The sequence below is a fragment of the Pleuronectes platessa genome, chromosome 17 (assembly GCF_947347685.1).
Source record: "Pleuronectes platessa chromosome 17, fPlePla1.1, whole genome shotgun sequence".
In the NCBI taxonomy this organism is placed as follows: Eukaryota; Metazoa; Chordata; class Actinopteri; order Pleuronectiformes; family Pleuronectidae; genus Pleuronectes; species Pleuronectes platessa.
Genome location: NC_070642.1, coordinates 13,520,396 through 13,539,511, shown reverse-complemented (window position 1 = coordinate 13,539,511; position 19,116 = coordinate 13,520,396). Strand labels below are relative to the sequence as shown.

At 43.1% G+C, this 19,116-nt stretch overlaps 1 protein-coding gene across 1 annotated transcript in view; it reads left to right on the top strand.

The window, feature by feature from the left end:
• xkr6b (XK, Kell blood group complex subunit-related family, member 6b) overlaps positions 1-19,116 on the top strand; it is a 37,989-nt gene that overhangs the window by 1,127 nt on the left and 17,746 nt on the right. The gene's annotated exons all lie outside the window — the stretch shown is intronic.

Below are 19,116 nucleotides of genomic sequence, written 5' to 3'. Positions count from 1 at the left end.
GGAGGCCACACGAGCATCTGGTTTTTGTTTTTTCTCACAAAACTACATCTTCCCCCCACAGACATGATGTCATCGATTCCTCTGCGACGCTCGACGCCGTGTGGTGCCCGAAATTCCGCGTTGTGGCACAAGCACAAACACAAACTGATGCGTCGCGGAGGAGGAGGGGTGAGGGGGTTGGGGGGTGCATGCATGCAGCTGCGTCGGGATTTACTGAGGTAGCGCGTATCCGTGCGTAATCTGTGACATGTTTGGCGGCCACATTACAGTTGTAAAATGTGACACATGGAGCGCGCAGTCTCCCTCCTCCGTGTAGACTGTTCAGTCAGCGCTTCTGAGCAGCGAGTTGTTTTTTTCCCTCTTTGGTGCAGACAGACGCAGTGGCTGGCATTTAAAGGAAGAAAGTAACGCATGACGGCCGCTCGGAGAGGGCCAACAATGCCAGAGGCGGAAAAAAGGCATGTGAGGCAGCGCACCGGCGGAGTCAGTGGACACAATCTCATCCCGTCGATCAGGTTTACTTACAGGCGACGTTCGTGGTGTCTGTTTTTGCGCATCACAGACTGAGGCTGACCCCTGCTTGTTTTTGACACCAGCTTCCTTATACACACGGATTAGATGATGGTTTCGGCCTCTTATATGAGGACATTTGTGCCACAGGCTAAACTTAAAAAATCACGCCACAAGCTTTGAAACGAGACACCCCCTGTTGCCTGGCTTCACCTCACAATTCTGTCTTGAGATAAGCCTCATTTCCTTTGCTTGAAAAGAGCATCATCACTCTTCATCCTCTCCCGACGTGGGTCTCTCCCGTGAATCAGACAATCCACCGAGCGTTTCCCATCAGACTCGGTTTGAGCCACACCTGGAGGCTGCTGTATGGATCAGCTGCAGATGTATCGGCTCAAGTTTATTTACTCCAGTGTGGTCCGATCGATTATTTGTGCTCATATCATCTGTGGTGGAATGTAGACAGAGAGAGTGCTGTGATGAGGGGCCTGGAGTCCAAGGCATCGGTTGTGGTTACACTGATTGATACACTAAATGGTAAATGGTCTCCTATTTCTCTATTTTTCTAGTCTTCATGATGGCTCACAGTTTTGCCATTCACACAAACACACACTCACACACACACACACACACACACACACACACACACACACACAGTGCATATCTATGTGCAACACTTTCTCTGTCACACATCGCTCACCAACGCTGACACAGACGTCAGGTGCAATTCAGAGTTCAGTATCTTGCCCGAGGGCACTTAAGCAAGCAGAAAAGGGGAGACTAGGATCGAACCGCCGACCTCCTGTTTAGTGGCTGACCCGCTCCACCTCCGCCCCTTATTTTACAATTAAACCTTTGAGTAAGAGCGTCAGTCCGAGACGGCTTTCTGAGGGGAGACTGGAGGAGATCCAAAAGTCAGGATACAAATATGACACGTAATTGTACATTAGATGCTTTGTCATGTCCCAGTATTCATGTGTGCATAGTATACAATATGTCCACCATTTTGCTGACATTGTGTTTCTATTATACCACAACTTCAGATTTACAGATAAAGCAGTAACAGTTACAGACTGAAGATCAACCAAATTGCATTTAAGTAGAAGTAGAAGAAAATCAAGCACTGAAACGGGCTTATAAGAAACTCGAGGAAACATAATCTGTTGGCGTGTATGTTGTGACAGTGTGAAGCCCGGGGGGAGCGATCATTGTCAGGCCACCATCTCCCTTCGGATGTGATCCTGCCGGCTGCTGCCTGGTCCAGGGTTGAGGGTCAAAATTTGCTCTTGTCAGCTAAGCGAGAGTTCACGACCTAAGACCCACAGGGCTGAAAACTTGATATGGAGATTATTAGTCACCACGAGAGGCCAGTCTGCCCATTGGTGGCCTATGTTATCCCATGTTAATGGATTTTTTGGGGTGTGAATATATATTTAACAGTGTTCAACTTAATATTTGAATTCTGAAACATATGACAATTGTATATCATGGGTTCGGTATCATAAATGATCATTTACCAAGCAGCTACCACGGGCCATTCTTTGGCATCCCTAACAAGATGCTACAGCGTCAGTTTGTGAAATGTTTTGCTCTCATTAATATGAGAAAACAAGCGGAAGTGCTGACAGGAGTCAGAAACACGGCCTCATCATGTCTCATTACTCCGTTCTATTTCTAGTTCCTCAGTCAATTAGCTGCTTTCTCTCCGCGCACCTGAGGACCGAGCCGATGACAGAATCGCCAAAGCTCGTTTTGCAGTTACCCCCTCGTTAATTGTCGAGGATTCCTCTCCCCCAGTCTGTAATCCTGCTCCTTCACTGGCTCTGCACGGCCCTTTCATGTCCTTCCTCCTCGCCCCGTGACTCACCGGCACCGCCGTCGGTGTCTCCTTAAGCTCTAGAGATTCCGCTCACACGCGCTCAGGCACACAGTGGATCACACCGAGGTCTCCTGGCAGTGCGATGGACAGCTTAATCAGTGTAAACCCAAATTAGCATCTGACTGAGGAAGAACCGCATCCATCTCCTCCCCCTGAGGAAATCCAAGAAGAAAGTTTTATGAGCTCTTTGTTGTTTGGGAACTCCCAACAGAATTGTATGTTGGTGTTGTCCAATTCTGTCCATAACATTTCTTACAGCGGAGTAAAAAATATTGTATAATTGGCAATTTCCCCAAATTTCCCCGATTTATTTCATCAAGATCCATGAATTTCTTCCTGTGAAATCTGTGAAGACATCTTAGAAACTCCCTCTGTCATAATGCTGAAGAAAGTGAAAAAAAAGTTGTCTGGATCTGAATCTTTCATGTGGCTCACGCGGCTTTTGCTTAATCCTGCTGAGAACCCAAAAACAAACAAACAAACAAACAAACGAGTGGACAGGAGGGAAAACAACCTCCTTGGTGTAAATAATTGAATAGTTCAACATGTTTAAACAACTACATATTCCAAAGGGACACTCCACTGACAAAACATGAAGTTCACCAGCGTTATCTTGGCTTGAGCATAAGAATTCAAAATTTTAACCGAATGTGAGAATGGAGGTTCTATGGAAGCTCCTAATGGAACTGCACTAAGTAAAAGCATAGTGGGAAATGTAGGATCCAGCATTTTTTGGAGCTTTCCCCTGCACCAGACACTAAAGGTCAAGACATCCTAATCTCTGCCCGGTCGATTTTGACAACTAATTGTTTAAGTCCCCCATGTTTTATGACTGTGCAAAAATATATACATAAATCTCCAAAACATGTAGCCATAGTCTGAGAAATCCATGTCCACCCAGCCTTTTTAACCCTGTTGCCCCACTTTAGCCTGGACCTCTGGTCTAGAAGCATATATATACATTTTGGGCAGCTATATACATTTTAAAAGGTAATGCATTTTAGTGTAGCAAAACACCTCTGGACCACTTTTGCATGGATATGTCTGAGGTACCTTAATTTCCCCCCTTCTCATATAGCTTGTAATCATTTTCACATTTGAATGACAATATTAAAGATGGTACTTATTCATCCAGATACAATATGTTAAACGTGACTGTGGAGCTGTCCAGTGCTGAAACCACTGCTCCACTGTTGTTTTCATCGAGGGCGCTGTCCAGTGCTGAAATCCTTTGCCACAGAGAGATTTTGATGCTCTATCTTGGTCTTTCTTTTTTTAAATTCGTGAGGCCTATCAAATGAAAGTCACAGAGTGTTATAATGTGTATATGCATGACAGTGGGTATTGATTTATACGGTCTCATTGGGTGTCACATAGTCCCCCAGGCAAATACAACACTGTGTTGCTCAGCGTCCTGACCACAAGCGAGACGTTATCTAGAGGACATGAGTCATTTTGTGATATCCCAAATGATACTGGTGTAATATTTTATTGAGAGCACAGATACAAACTGTGAACTTACATTACACCAAAGCTCAGTTATTGACAGGGTATCCAGCTGAAGCACACAGTCCTGCATACATAGTAGAATCAAAGGGTGCTTTGACATTTTATAAAACCATTCCAGTTCAGTGTATAAATGCAATGGATAGGCCGCAAATTTGTGGAATGGCAATGGGTCAAATGAGATTGATTTGAAACTTCTTAATAGGCTGCTAAACATGCAACTGTACATATGTTTCTTAGTTCCTCTTATTGTGTCCCTGAGATTGTAGACTCATGTTCGATCTTCTCTTTCGAGGAATTCTCCAGACCTGCAGGAGCCCAAGGGAACTCCCCCTCGTGCCCCATGTACAAAATGTTTATTAACACCGCAAATCCGACGCTCGGATTACGCTTTGATCCAGAACAAGTGTGTGCGCTCACCGTCGAGTGAACACGAAGGGATTGTTTCATGGTTGACATCTGCCTCTGTTTCCTTGCCTGGTAAATATTAATACAGACTGGGAAGGACTCTACAAAAGCCCCTCTTGGCTGGCGGGGCTGCTTGCTGTTGCCAAAAAGGTTTTGTTCATGCAGCGAAGTGAGACATTGAGATGATACAATGCAACCAGCTGCCCTGTCATGTAAAAAAAAAATGCTGAGGGGGTGAAAGGGGGAAAAGATGAAGGCTTGGACAAATTGGTGACAATCCATATGATTATGTATTAAGAGTTTAAAATGACGAAACATGGGAACATCTTGTTCTGGCCATAGCACTGGAGAATTCTTGGAGGAAAGGAAACAACTGATAGACGGCTCGCTCTGACTTTGGCAGCTTATTTAGTTTGCTGGCAGAAAAAATAGGTCTGAGAATTTCCTTAAGAATCCAACAGTTTTCCAAGGAATATGAACAAAACATAGTGTTTTGACGTTAGCATATTTAAATGTGTAATTTAAGAAACGCTTTAAAAAACCGAATAAACAAGACCCTGAATGCATTATATTCTATAAAGAAGAGAAGATGAAAAGAGCAGACAAGCACAGAAAACACATCTTTATTGAGGTATACATCTGTGTTATTTGAGAGCGGCGAAAAAAATCGGTTGTTGCTCTGGGACACGTCGGTGTAACGCTACTCATTTTCTCATTAGCACTGATAACAGGGGACAAAGCTTTAAAGTCAGCACTGCAAGAAAACCCCCAATTATATGACAGAGGAGCCAATCAGAATGCTAGAAGCAGCCGCTCTCTCGGGAACCTATCCCAGCTGGAGGTAAAGAGACAGAATAAAGCCACAAATGACGCCAAAAGAAACGGCTCAGTTATTCAAGTGGCAGAAAAAGAGAGAGGGATCTGGAGAAGGGATTCAATTGCTGTTTTGGAAAAGTGTAATCAGGATTTGGAGTTCAAGCTGGGTTATTGAATTAGAGCGTATTGCTGGAAGATACTTGAATCCGTCCATTTGTTAGAATCAAAATGTCTCACCTCTTAATAAACAGACGGATAGTTGATTAAACTGTGTCATAAAAAAACGAGTTTAAGCAGAATGCTGTTGGTGACTCTACCCGAGTAAAACCTTAAATAAAGGAGCGATGGTGATTAGATTCTCGTTTCTGCAGGCGATAACACCCGCTGTTACTGCTGAGAGCTCTTCAGCTCAGTGCAGGGTGAATGAATGGGAGATAAAAGCCTACGATGATCCTCGCTTTAACCGCGTCAGGCCGGCCTCCTGAGAAAAACAATATTTTAGTGGAGGCCTCGAGGCCCTCGGTGTTACAACCTTGCTGCCTCTCAACACCGGTCAACACACAGAGACAGCGTCGGACTCGGGGAGGAATATTAATCACGTGGGCAGATAGGTTAGCAGACAGAGATTTGTATGCAGATCACATACGTGTGTGTACGCACAGTCCACCGCCCAGGGGAGTAGAGGCTGGCTCTGTGTTTAAATACCTCCTTGTGTGCAGCCACTTCCTCGCTCACAGACACAGGGACACACACACACTTGGGCAGAATGACATGTTTCCAGTTCTTACGCCCTGGTCACCATCTTATCACAGGGCCAATATATAGACAACCATTCTGCTGACATACAGTTACAGAATGTCTTTCATTTAAAAAGGGAATCAATAAAGGATAAAACATCTGATAGCAAAAATAGCATGAAATTGCAAAAGCAAAATAAGTCAAGTCTATTGGATCAAGTCTGTGAAGCCAACGCCTGGTTTAACACATTCCTCTCTGCAACAGCAATGTGATTTGTACATTCATCACAATGGACATATAATAGTCAACAGGGAATGCAAAAACTACAGGACAGATCAATATGAAACTTGTGTGCTGCGCACCAGGAAAGAACCCATTCAATTGTAGTGCGGACGCCTGCGAGCTAGTCAGGCAGCCAACTCGAGCTGCGCTGCTCCAATCATGTGACACTCATCATGTGACCTACCTCACTCTCCACAACCATCTTTAATACACACCCACCTTATCGGGTGGTCTGTTTAAGCGGAGAGAAATTTCCCTCGCGGCTGCAGCATTGCTATCAGTCGCCTCAGCCCCTCCACCACCCCGGCATCCACCTGTAGGCTCTGACCGCGGGGTACAAGTATTCTCTCATCACGCTCATCACTCCTGTGTAATCATATGGGGGAGTGATTAAGTTGGAAACACTAAAACACTAAACCTGTTCTACTGCTGCAATAAACGTTTGAACACGAGTTGTCTGACTGAAATGTTGTTTTTCAGCATTTTCCTTAATGCATGGACCATGGTCCAAAAAAACCAGGCCCGTGTAAAGGACTGTTTGCGATTTGGTGTACACCAAGTCTCTCGGCTCTGTCATTCACTCACATGGCTTATCCTACCACAGCTGTGAAGATTGACACCCAACTAATTCTCTCTTTTGTCTGAAACACAGGTAGCAGCACATCTCTCAGTGGATGTCCGCGCGCCAACACTGAAAAACAATCTTGAAAAGACCGAGCTACTATTCCTTCCCGGGAAGGGCTCTCCCAAAAATCCCAACTGTTTGCTATCCTGGCTCCCAAATGGTGGAACGAGCTCCCCATTGACATCAGGACAGCAGAAAGTCCACACATGAGATGTTGTCTAATAACTGCTCTGCTGTTAATATTAAAAAGACGTTTTGAATTTAATGTACTTACATGGATCTTGCTGTTCTGGGTTTGTACTCTCATGGTTGAATGCACTTCTTGTAGGTCTTTTTGGATAAAAGCGTCAGCTATATGATATGTAATGTGATGTAATGGTGGTTTGGTTTTAGAAAGGGAACGGCTGGGCCTTGGCCACGGTATGCACTCTACACAAACACCATCCTGCCAGAAATATACAACAATACTACTGTATGTGTCTTAATCCGTTGGAAGCTGAAAGTAGTCCCCTAGTACACCTTTTAGTCATATTTGGATTACGCCTGATAAAAATGACAATCCTCAGATTTGTGACCCATCTCGAATGATTTGGGTTCTTCAGTAGGAACCAATCAAGTGATAGGAAAGTCAGTTAGTATTGTTAGAATGACACATTAACAAACACATCACTGCTTGTGGTCCTTCAATGGCATTAGTGGACCCCAACCCTAAGGAAAATATAGAAAAAAGCCTTTACAGCCGTGTCCTTCACACATGTTTCAGAACATGCTTGCCAGTATTTTATCAATTTGCTCCTGCGTAAGCTAACATGTTTACACTCCTCTGTCCCTGCTTGCTACAGCTGTTGCGTTCATGTTTGTGGAACATGGCTCATAATGCTGTTGGATTTACTCACTTTGAAGACTACTGTTTGTTCAGCGGTGTGTGTGTGTGTGTTTGTGTGTGTGCCGAGTTCTGTTTGGCAATTACATCGGCTGCATCAGTTCAATTCTCAATCTTCCCAATGCGACGTCTACTCTCCTCTAAATCTGCCCGCGTCGCCACTTCGCAACAAACACACTGTGCACGTTGTGTGATGGTTTTTTTTCTTCCCCGCATTACTCCACTCCTGCATATTCTACTTCAGAGAAAAATCATTACCTGTGCCCAGAGGATATCCAGCCTGAGTTGAAACGCTCACACACAAAAGGCTGCTTTTCATCAGGAGTCCCCCATCCAGTAGTTATATTCCTAATATGTATTTATGCCTCAGTTTCTCCTGAAAATAGGTAAGGCACACACTCCCAGGTGAGCTATTTGGGATCATCAGGTGCTCTCCCCGCACACTGTCTCAATCCATTAGTGTTCCTTCGTAAGCGCAAGCCATCACATTACCTGTCCTCCCTATGAAGTTAGCATATGTTTTTATTTTTATCCCTCCCTATCGCTTACATCTATTAATGTTCTTAGGCCCCTCATAAGCCTTTTATCCCACTCCATCCATCTTGGAAGGAGACACCACACTGTGTCTTCCCCTGTTCCGTCTTATTCTCTCCTCATTTGCTGTAGTTGGAGGCTCTCCACGCCGTGTTCATCAAACCCACGTCCCTCACCACTAGTTAAAGTCATCATGGCAGCTCCCTCCCCTCCATTTTTCTTTTTGTGCCTGCCTCTCTCCCTGTGTTGCCTTCACATAAAGCTGCATTTGACCTCCATTTCTGTGAAGGAAACTGGAGCATCTGGCTCCTGCCCCATTACAACAACTAAAAAAACTCCTTCCTCCTCATCCTGCCATACCTTCCATCTTTTACTCCCTACAGGGCCCATTTTCAGATCTCCCACGTTCTGCCTTCCCGTCACCTTTTCACTTCTGCTCCCTTCTCCTGAGAAAACGTCTAATTTCTCGAGGAAACCGTTGTGCCCCAGTTCACGAGTCGGTTCTTCGGATGTGCAGCTTCTCGCAGTCGTTTAATACTGTGCTGAAAGACTAAAGTTGATACAGCCAGTCAATACAATTGGGAGATGTTATAAAAAACAGTTAAATTAAATAATTGAAGCTGCACCTACACCAAATGCAATTATTCCTGAATTATGAAAGGGTGACCACTGAGACTGAGACTTTATCTCATGAGTGAGATGCCCAAATGAATACTGGACTGAAAGCCTGGGCCTTGATATGCATTACACCCTTCATTGGCTGCTGGTGATGAAAAGTCGGTGACCGGCCCATGTATACTGGATCAAGTAAATGCCTGTCTGCAAATTCACACTGCAAAACAGTTGAATAAATGCTGACAAATACAGATAGCAAACTTCATAAATAATAAAATCATAATAGATTTTGATCTATCAAGAGACTTTTTGCACTTGCTAAGCTTCCATGCAGACAAAAATGAGATGGATAAAGACCAGTATCACTTTATTTTGAATAAGTTGGCACGACACATTCCCGAGCACCGTAAAGTAAAACTTTACATCTAAATGCTCAAACCTAACTTTAACTTAATTCTAACCCTAATCCTAAAAGCTAATCTGAACCCTGTCACAGGAAAAAATATGGACCAGCCAAAATGTCCTCACTGCAATGATCCATGCTCAAATGGTCCTCACAAAGACACAAAAGATAAGTACAAGGACACACACACACACACGCATATATTCATATCTGGGTTGTGTCTCGGAAGCTGCATCAGCAGTGCTCGGAGACGACCACCATTGTTTGAGTCTAATCACGGTCGACGCTCCAGGCATCAGTTTGATAAACAGACAATCTCTGCTTATAAATAATTGAAGAGCTCCGTTAGTTCTCTCTCGCTCCCACAGTGTCTCACTCGCAGGGCTTCACAGTCGTCCCGTCTCATTCTCCTACTTGTGTGTGGTGATACCCGGCTTCGTGAGCAGCTAACGCTCACTGAGGAAAGAGGAACGTGAAGACACCAGTCAAAAGAGCACACTCCTTCCACCAAATCACTGCTGTCGTGTGTGCTCAGCGTCAGCTCACTGAGCTGGATGTCAACATGCTAATTTGAGAATGAGAAGAAAGTGATGACAAAAACCGCGCAGCCACTGTGGTAGTGAGAGAGCTACAGTCAAATACACATTTACAGAAATCGGTTAACGAGCAAACATTAACACACACAAGGATGTTTCCGCTGATTTGAACAGGAATTTCAAAAGCACCGGATCCAGTCTAAACAGAGGATCAGATTTTGGCTTTAAGAGTTTTAACTTCCATGTGCTGACAGACAATTTCCATGTGCTGGTCACTTGATATCTTTCTCTTTACTTATAAACTAATTAAATATTTACATTTTTTAAACATTTATACCATATTTGTAATCTCACTTGCGTCCATGAGCCTTCAATTCCGTCTGAGTTTGCACATGTGCCATATCCTATAAGAAAAATATGATCTGGCCCACATAACGTTCACGGCTTTTTCATATTTAGGACAGCTTGTATTCAGGCCTCCAGCTCAGCAGTCCATTAATGTCCTTACTGTGTCCTTCCTCTCCTTCTCATGGTTGTGGCTGGGTAGCGTTTTCCTTTCTCCGGGTGACTGTGTTGAGCCAGGAGAGCTAAATTGGATTCTTGAGGGGGACCTGAGACGATCGCAGTAGCGAGGTCATAATCAGATAGATGTCACACATTATCACCTCCTAAGGCCAGACAGGGACAGCAAACCATGTGAACTTCAGATTTCAAAGCTCAGACCGCGTTTCTTTTCTCTTTGCTTATTTTCTTTCACAATATCTTATATTTCCCTCCGTCCTCATCATCAGTCTTCCCATCTCATCTCTTTCTTTGTTTCTGCCCCATCCTCACCACCTGTCTGACGCCAACAGAGGGAATTTCATGGTAACAGCAGCTTTTATACTTCAGGGCCGGCAAGTTATTCAAATACACTTTGGTCGGGATGTTTGTATGTTCAGGCAAAAGCAACAGGAGCTCAATGATGTCACTTGTGTTTCACTTACAACTTCAGCCACCTGCCGCTCACTCACACTGTACAATGTGTGCGATTGAGTGAGCATGTGTGAGTGCATGTATAGGAGGTGTCAAACTTTCAACCTATACTGCAATGAGTGTCGAGAAGCACTTGACTCATTTCATATGGTATAGTGTAAAACATCTGATGTGTGGCCGTGATGTTCTGCAGAAAGATGAGGTGTAATATTGCTAATCAGATTATTAAAGATTCAGATCCTCTTAAGTAGAAGCTGTTTTGAAAAACTAAGTTTGCAGCACTTTTTCAATCATAAGTTATAAAGTGCTGTACGGGTAGTGCCAATGATCAATTTCAGTTCTTCTTTTGACATTTTAAAATGTCCTGAAAAGGCAGACCAATTCGATTTGATTTGTAACTAAAAAGTTAAGTTAGTTATTAATTTCACTACGCATGTGTTGAATTGTGTCTGCCTTGCAATAGTTAATGTGATGTTGAGATATAGCTGTGTGTCATAAAGGTAAAAGTATATATCAAAGAGATGAATTAGGTATCGTCAAAGGTCAAAGTCTGCGAGGAGAACAGGATGGGACCAAGAATTGAGCCTTGTGGAACACCGTAAAGAGCTGGTGATCAAATGTGATTATTTATAAAGAAATGTCCCTGATATCACCATGTCAAATCTAATTTTATTTATATTCACAACAATTATTGCCTAAATATTTTATTTGTGACTACACAACCATGTAAGTGGCATGCACACATTAAATTAACTGTAATTCCTGATAATATATACTATGTACAAGAAAACTGTAGGCGTTTAGCATGGAAGGCATATTTTTCTACAGAATAAATCACCAATTTGGGTCCAAGAACACTGTTCCTCTTTCTTCTTCCTCTGCAGTGTTTTCAAGATGAAATAGAGTCAGTGATATATTTTCAGCCACCGTGTCTAAGTGGATTAGTCCAGTATTCCTTTAAGGGACATAACAGTTTAGAAACAGCTACTCCAGCTCCCTTGCTTCCATATGGATTACAGGTTTGGAGGAAACAAGAAAAATTACTCCATAAATATTTCCGTCAGCGACAGCTGCTGGTGTTGTTTACTTAGAATAAAACAAATGGCTCCTTTTTAGGTAAAGACTATTTACTGATATATATTTATAGTATTTCTTAGACACTTCATACTTGGACAAGGAGACGGAAACCCAAACGAGACGCATCTCAGTTATATGTTTAGCTCACTCTGTCGCTTTCTCTCATCCACACATGCAGGATCCTTGATTACATATGGCTAATTTACACATTTGTAACCTTACGAATAGTGACAGGCAAACACATTTCCTCACGGCTCGCGTCTTTTTATAGTTGCCAACCTGCAAATTGAGAGCAACCAGGCTTTCTATGATTCCTTCCCTCATATTTTTGCAATAAATGGATTCATGCTCTGTGCAGTTTTAGAACGGGACAAGATTAGCGGGATGTTTAATCATGGAGCCTTTTGAAATAAGCTTAACATTTTCACAAGTGGACGGCAATAAAAAAATAGCACAGGATTTTTATTTTTTTTCATCTGCACCAAGGAGAATGGTCCTTGGGAATTTAAAATCAAACAGCACTGTCAAATGTTTGAGTGTCTGTTTATTGATTTCTTTGGGACTTGATATGTGTTGTCTGTGCGGGACTTTGAGGCTTTTCCCAAAACATTTATTTCCAAGAGATGGAAGGTTGTTGTTTTTTTGTCTTCTCTGGCAGTTTTCCCTCGCTGCCATGAGAGATTCCTGCCTGGTCTTTGTTGTTTTTTGGCATGGCGGAGCTCTCTCCTCTCTCTCACCTCCCCACTGGGCACAAATCTCTGTTCTTTGAAGACGAGTGAATGTTACAAAGCACGGAGCAATATGCAGCACTGTCATGCACCACAGGCTGACAGCAGACATTTAAATCTACACTGTGATTAGTTCATGCTCATCTGCTCATTGGTACGTTTGCACCACGACTATATTTTACTCCAGTAATGAGATGTTCAGTCAGTGTCGCCCTCAGGATCTTTTAGCACTTTACTGGAACAGAGACAGGTGGACAGAGGGATAGTCGGGTGTCCCTCACTGCTCTTTCATTCTTCCCTCTTTACAACTGTAAATCAGGACATCCATCCTGTAAAACATTTTTATTAGAGCTAGACAGATAAATTGGTTGAACCAGCATATAAATATAATAATATATTCCCTTCAGATTCTTACCCCAATTTCCCCCCAATGTTAATTGTGCTACAGCTTTTTATAGATTGAAAGTTTCTTGTTTTTGTTTAGTTTAGAAACATTACCATAACCTTCTCTTCTGGTTAGATCCTTTACGAACAGAAAAAGTTCCATGAAATTATATTTTTAAAACAAGCCTCAAACAAGTCTGAATGTAAGGAGAGTAAGTATAGGCTAGCATGTATTATATAATGTTATTTCTTTTTTTTGTTCATCAATTTGGACAATTTCCTTCAAACCACATTGTCTACACGTTTAACATGATTATACAAGGCCAAATATATCATTGAAAAAAAGATTAACTGGGATAGGAGGCTTACATTTCCTAATATAAGTTGATGTAATCATTGGTGATTACCTTGGCAAATATTTCTGCACTTCCACCAATAAACTACACGTTGTGAAGTGTCATGTGTCTACAGAGCACATATATGTGTATCTTTATTTCCACTTATTAAAACACAAATTATATAAATGGTAGTTAAAATTGGCATTTTGGACCATTAGAAATGCTCAGTTACTCGTGTGTAATTTTAACTGAGTTTCACTCAAACCATTTAAGACAACTTGCAAAAATAGAATTATTCCACAGTAGATTTTATTTTTATAACATGAGTATTAATGATCCCCACAATTGTAATGAGTCTTGTCAGCGGGAACAGTTTTATTGTTTTACCCATTATGGCTCCATCATCGGCATAGTTGCACATACTGTACCTGTTACATTACAACCAAATGCTCATAATGCTGCTCAGTCATTTTCACACTTCAGCTGACCATGTGTGTGTGTGTGTGTGTGTGTGTGTGTGTGTGTGTGTGTGTGTGTGTGTGTGTGTGTGTGTGTGTGTGTGTGTGTGTGTGTGTGTGTTTGTGTTCCCCTCCTGGATTTGGACTGATTCTCACGATTTGATGACTTTTAAAGTTGCCTCATTAGACTCTTTTACATTCATATTTTTCTGTCTCTGGGCCTTAGTCAGAGAGTAAGGGGACATGTAGATGTGTGCATTGAGAACTGTTAATGAGGTAATGCCCTGCTGGAGACAGTGACCTAGATTTATAGTGGACTCCAGCACTGACCAGTCAGTACAGTGGCAGCGCTTTGCTTTCACGTGAAACACACTCAGCTCCAACCATGCGTTGAGAATTGAGGACCCAAAAGCGCACCATTCCCTCTACCACTCTGTCCAACCTACTCTCTCTGCCCTATATATTTCAACAAAATATACTTCAACAAGAAAAGATCATGACAAAAGATGTGTGGCAGTATATTGAGGTCAGTGAAACACGAAGATGGGCAAATAGATTGCATCAACCAGAAGCATCTTCACTTGTGGAGAAAAAGCCTGCAAATAGTTGAGTCCGGTAACATCATGGTGGTGATGGGGAGGTGTTTCCTTGAGAAATACATGCACAAAGATGGTTCATGATGGTAAACCGGCTTATCCCTTTAAGGTTCATGGGAAGAACAATCTACCAATACAATAAATTAATACAAGAGAGAAGATATGAATTATGCTTGTGGGTGAACAGACCCTTTAAAAACACTAAGAATGTGAATTAAAGAAGAACATACCTCAGCCAAGGCCCAACAGTTCTTATAAATTCATTAACAGTCAGGGAATAATTCACGAATCATCAAGATTCATTAATTATTCCCTGGGAAAACGATGAAAAAACACCCTTGTAATCTCTCGTAATGTTAAAGGAAAAAAAAATCTCCCCCTTCAAACAGATCCACACCAAAATTTAATGTGTTCTTTCCTGACCCATACCAGACCCTTCCACAGAAAAAATAAATGGGGGTGAAAACATAACCTCCTAACTGGAGGTAATTAAGCGTGCAAACCGCTGAACCTCAAACTTAACAGTAAGTCAATGAAACTGCATTAAATAACACACATATCTCGGAAAATATGTACATATTGTTTTGCAGTGTGCTCTGGCAGAGGCATCCATGTGTCTCCCTCTGTCCAGTGAGGTAGAAAACATTGTCTGCTCACAGCCGTCCACCTGTCTGACCTGCCGGCTGCGATGCTACAGCGTGCAGCCTTGTCACAGGACGACCTCTGTGACTCACGGCCGTCTGAGCAGTCTGCCTCTGCACCTACACTCTGCTCCACCTCCGCGTCTCGGACACGAGTTCTGTCACTTGGCCCAACAGTCCCTCCCTCTGTCTCGCGCTCGCCTTCCTATACCTCTCTCCTCCCCAGACCTGCCCCTGGTGGGCCTTAGCGGGGCAGCAGGCGATCACAGTCGTATTAGCAGTCGATGGCGAGCTCACTTTCGCTCAGCCCCACTGAGACTCAGCAGCACCTTCTGTGCCACAGAAACAAAGGGGGAGGAAGATGAGGGGGGCGGTAAATGGAAAAAATATTGAAAAACAGAGAGAGGGAAGACGGGACACACACACACACACACACACACACACACACACACACACACACACACACACACACAGGCATTAATATAGAAAGAGAGAGCAGTGATGGAATGAGAATAATAATCACAATATATACCATTCCGATAAAAAAACGATATTCTTCCACTTGAAAATGATCGTACTTTTTAGTATATGCATGTGAATATTTCACTTCTCAATGTGTACAAAGATTTCCACGACCCAACCAGTGAACTCCACCTACATGTTTATGTTTATTTGCTGTGGCCCTCTCAGCTTGAACAAGGCGAGTGTGAGTGGGTGTGAAATGTGATGTAGAGAACCCAGCCGTCGCCAGATTGACATTTAATTGCCATGGCAACAAATGGGCTGAGGGACTCTGCTCCCCCCTCGGCTTTTAGTCGCCAGGTTGCAAGAAAAAGGAAGGAGACCGAGGACTCTCTAACCGAGCCCCGCCGCTGACGAGTCGGCACCGAAGACGAACCCGCTCCGCCCTTGAAACCCGCCCCTGTGCAGATGTTCAAACCCCCCTTTCCCCTCCAACCAGATGTTGACCCTCTATTCCAATAGCGAGTCCTGATTAAGGGTTATAGACGACAATCAGGGCGCGCTTGTTGGATCCTGGTGGCCCTGGCTGCTGCAGTGTTTTGGGTGCTAGGCGCCCCTGCTAATTGTTTCCCCTCGCAGTCGGATGTCGACGGCCCTGTGTTGATTACCAGGTTGTGGTAGATTTCAGGTTCAGGGGTAGAGCGCGATGGCGATGACGCTCTTTGGCTTCCAGATGGTGTTTGTTGCTGCGTTGGGATCTGTCTCTGCAGTGTTGATGTCTGCCGTCGCCTGCACGGCCGTCTCTCCCCGCACCCTCCTTCTCACTGTCTCCCGGTTTCTCTCTCTGCTCTCAGACACTTGTCTCCTTGCGAGGCTTTGCATTTGAGCAAACAGCGATATGAGCAGTCGCTCGCCTGAATGTGCATGGAATCCTGATAAAAGAGAGGAAGGCAGGGGATTGGGGCGAAGGGGAATCCCTGAGTTAACTGAACTGTGATGCTGTGTTTGTTTGTATATCGGGTGACTGCAGACCTGCACCTCACACACACACACACACACACACACACACACACACACACACACACACACACACACACACACACACACACACACACCACACACACACTGTCCCTCTTGTATTTCATCTTTTAGTATCGTTGCATACTCAAAAACTCACAGAAGAGTCACATCAAGTTACCATAGCAATCCTTTGTAAGCACAAACCTCCCTGCTGAGGTCCAAATGCGGAGGTGTGTTTCGAGCCCTCTGCAAATGGTGTCATTCTACTGCGCCGCGGTCCACTCGATTTACTGGAGTCATGGTGGGCGGGTCTTTGATCTGTGTTTTGCACAAGATGTTTTGTCCCAGTCATCTAGTTCTGCAGAGGGACGAGAGGACACAGCCTCCCACAGAGATGCTGTGTCCTCTGCCTGAGGGGGCACAGCTCTGGACAGCAACATAATAGATTTTATTGAATGAAACACTTCATGATATATGGTGATCCTGTTTTTTATTAAATACAAAATCATGTGAACTAAATTTAGACATAGGGTATTGCTGAAATTTGCCGGTTTCCTGGTTCAGGTAGTTTGCATGTTCTCCTGTGGGTTTTCTCCAGGTACTCCAGCTTCCTCCCTCAGTCCAAAGACATGCAAGTTAGAGTTAGGTTAATTGGAGACTCTGAATTGAACATAGGTGTGAATGTGAATGGTTTTGTTTACTGTACGTTGCCTCACGCTGGCACTGGCTACAGCTCCCCCCACAACCCTCGAAAGGATAAGTGGTATAACTGATGGGTTGATGTATAGACGGTTTGATGGATGGGTTGAGCTGACATGTCCAGGTTGTGTGTACATTATATATATATATATAATGGATTGATGGATGAATTTATAAAAAGTAATAGCCTTTGCACCTATAAATCATCTCTCGTGCGGTGATAGACATGAAAGAAACGCAGAAAAAACACCAACATTTTCTGAGTAAGAATTTAAATTTGAAAATATATTCTGCTTTTTGTTTCAGGGTCCATGAACCAAAAAGTTTAGCAACCACCCCCCGTAACATTTAAGTTTGGGGGAAATGATCCAATAACTGTCACCGAAATACAAACAGATAAGCTATTTGGCCTTTGACGCATTCAAGTTACCAAATACTGTAACCTAAAGTTAATCCTCCCACTGAATTTTGAAAGTGTGAAAAAACATGGAGGGGAAAAGATTCAGAGAGAGATTCATTAGAGAATGCAAGCTGGGTTCGGTGTACACTAGTGTTTGACATTTTAAGTGGAGACCAAGGCCTCTTAATGATGTGCCTCCTCTGGATCAATGCACAGAGGATGACGGGCCGCATTAATGACCTACATAACACATCCCAGCAGTTCAGTCTTATTTTGGTTTTATTTTCTCTTCTCCATTGCAAACAAACCTCTGGGGTGGAGGGTGTGTGTGTGCCGTGTGGAGCCAAATATGTCCAGCTCCACCCAATATTACATTGCAGCTGCAAGGTATCATTGTGGTTACAGGCAGCTCCTCTGAGTCTGTAGAGGCTGAGGCTGAGCCGGGGACCCCCCTCCCTGGAAACTACAATTTCTCTCACAGTCCTGGTGGAGACAGAGGAGATTGACATGGGACAGAGGGATCTGGAGTTGTTCGGATGATGGCACAGGCTCTTGCATTTATATGGATTATTGAAAAGTGTGGCTAGCTGACTTTAGTTTAGATTGTCACCTCCATCGAGGAGTGTTCTTCTGTCTGATAGTGACTGTTGCTGACGGGTGCAGATCCAAATAAAGGTCTGGATCTAGTGAATTTAAATGTGGTTTCATAGCAGGACTGTTGGGCCTTGGTGGAGGTATATGCACTCACCTGAGTTTGTAGCTGGAAAATTGTATTGCCTATTTTAACACTGATGTAGTACTTTATGGTTGTAATATTTAATGTAAAGAAAACTGATGAAGATGAAGGAAGTCATTTAAAATGTTGTGTCTGTTTGCCTTTTTCTAAAAAACCATAATAGCATAATCGCTTTGTAGATGGTATTGTTGCAAACCTGACTTCCTATTGGCCCAACCAAAGTCAACATATGCTCACTGATCATCAGCAAAAAAATATTTGGAGGCAGACAAGAACGCTAACTTCCCTCTGGAGTCCAGGGGCACATGCAAATAACATTCCTTACAAAGTTAACGTGTATGAAATCAATATAGGTATGTAGAAATGTAGCCCCAACAAACAAAATATCCAACAAACACGCCGAAATAATATTTTGTTTCCAGGTTTTTTATGTGAGTTTGATAATTGTATGAGTAGGCTTCTGCTCATAATAGCACAAGATGCCCATATGCTGCTGTCACATCACCACTAGACTGTAGCAGTGGGGTCTTTTGATGAATTGCTGGAAACCAAAATCCTTTAAAGCTCCAACAGCTAATTAATAGAGACACAACAGAGGGAGAAAGTTCTATTGTTCCCAGAAGCTAGAAAATGTATTTTGTACTATTCCCATTCTGTGAATTTAAAAACAGAACGTGTGGAGTGAACATACAAGTCAAGGGTCCGTCCGGATTTCTTTAGGCGTACTATATATTTGAGTAACAGTTCGGAGCTTAAATTTGTCTTTATATCTTTCTCAATGAAACAGGCTGTTGATGTTTATTTGTTTAGACAGATAAAATGACTTGCATGCTGTTACATCACTTTGCCAACATTAAGAGAACATCA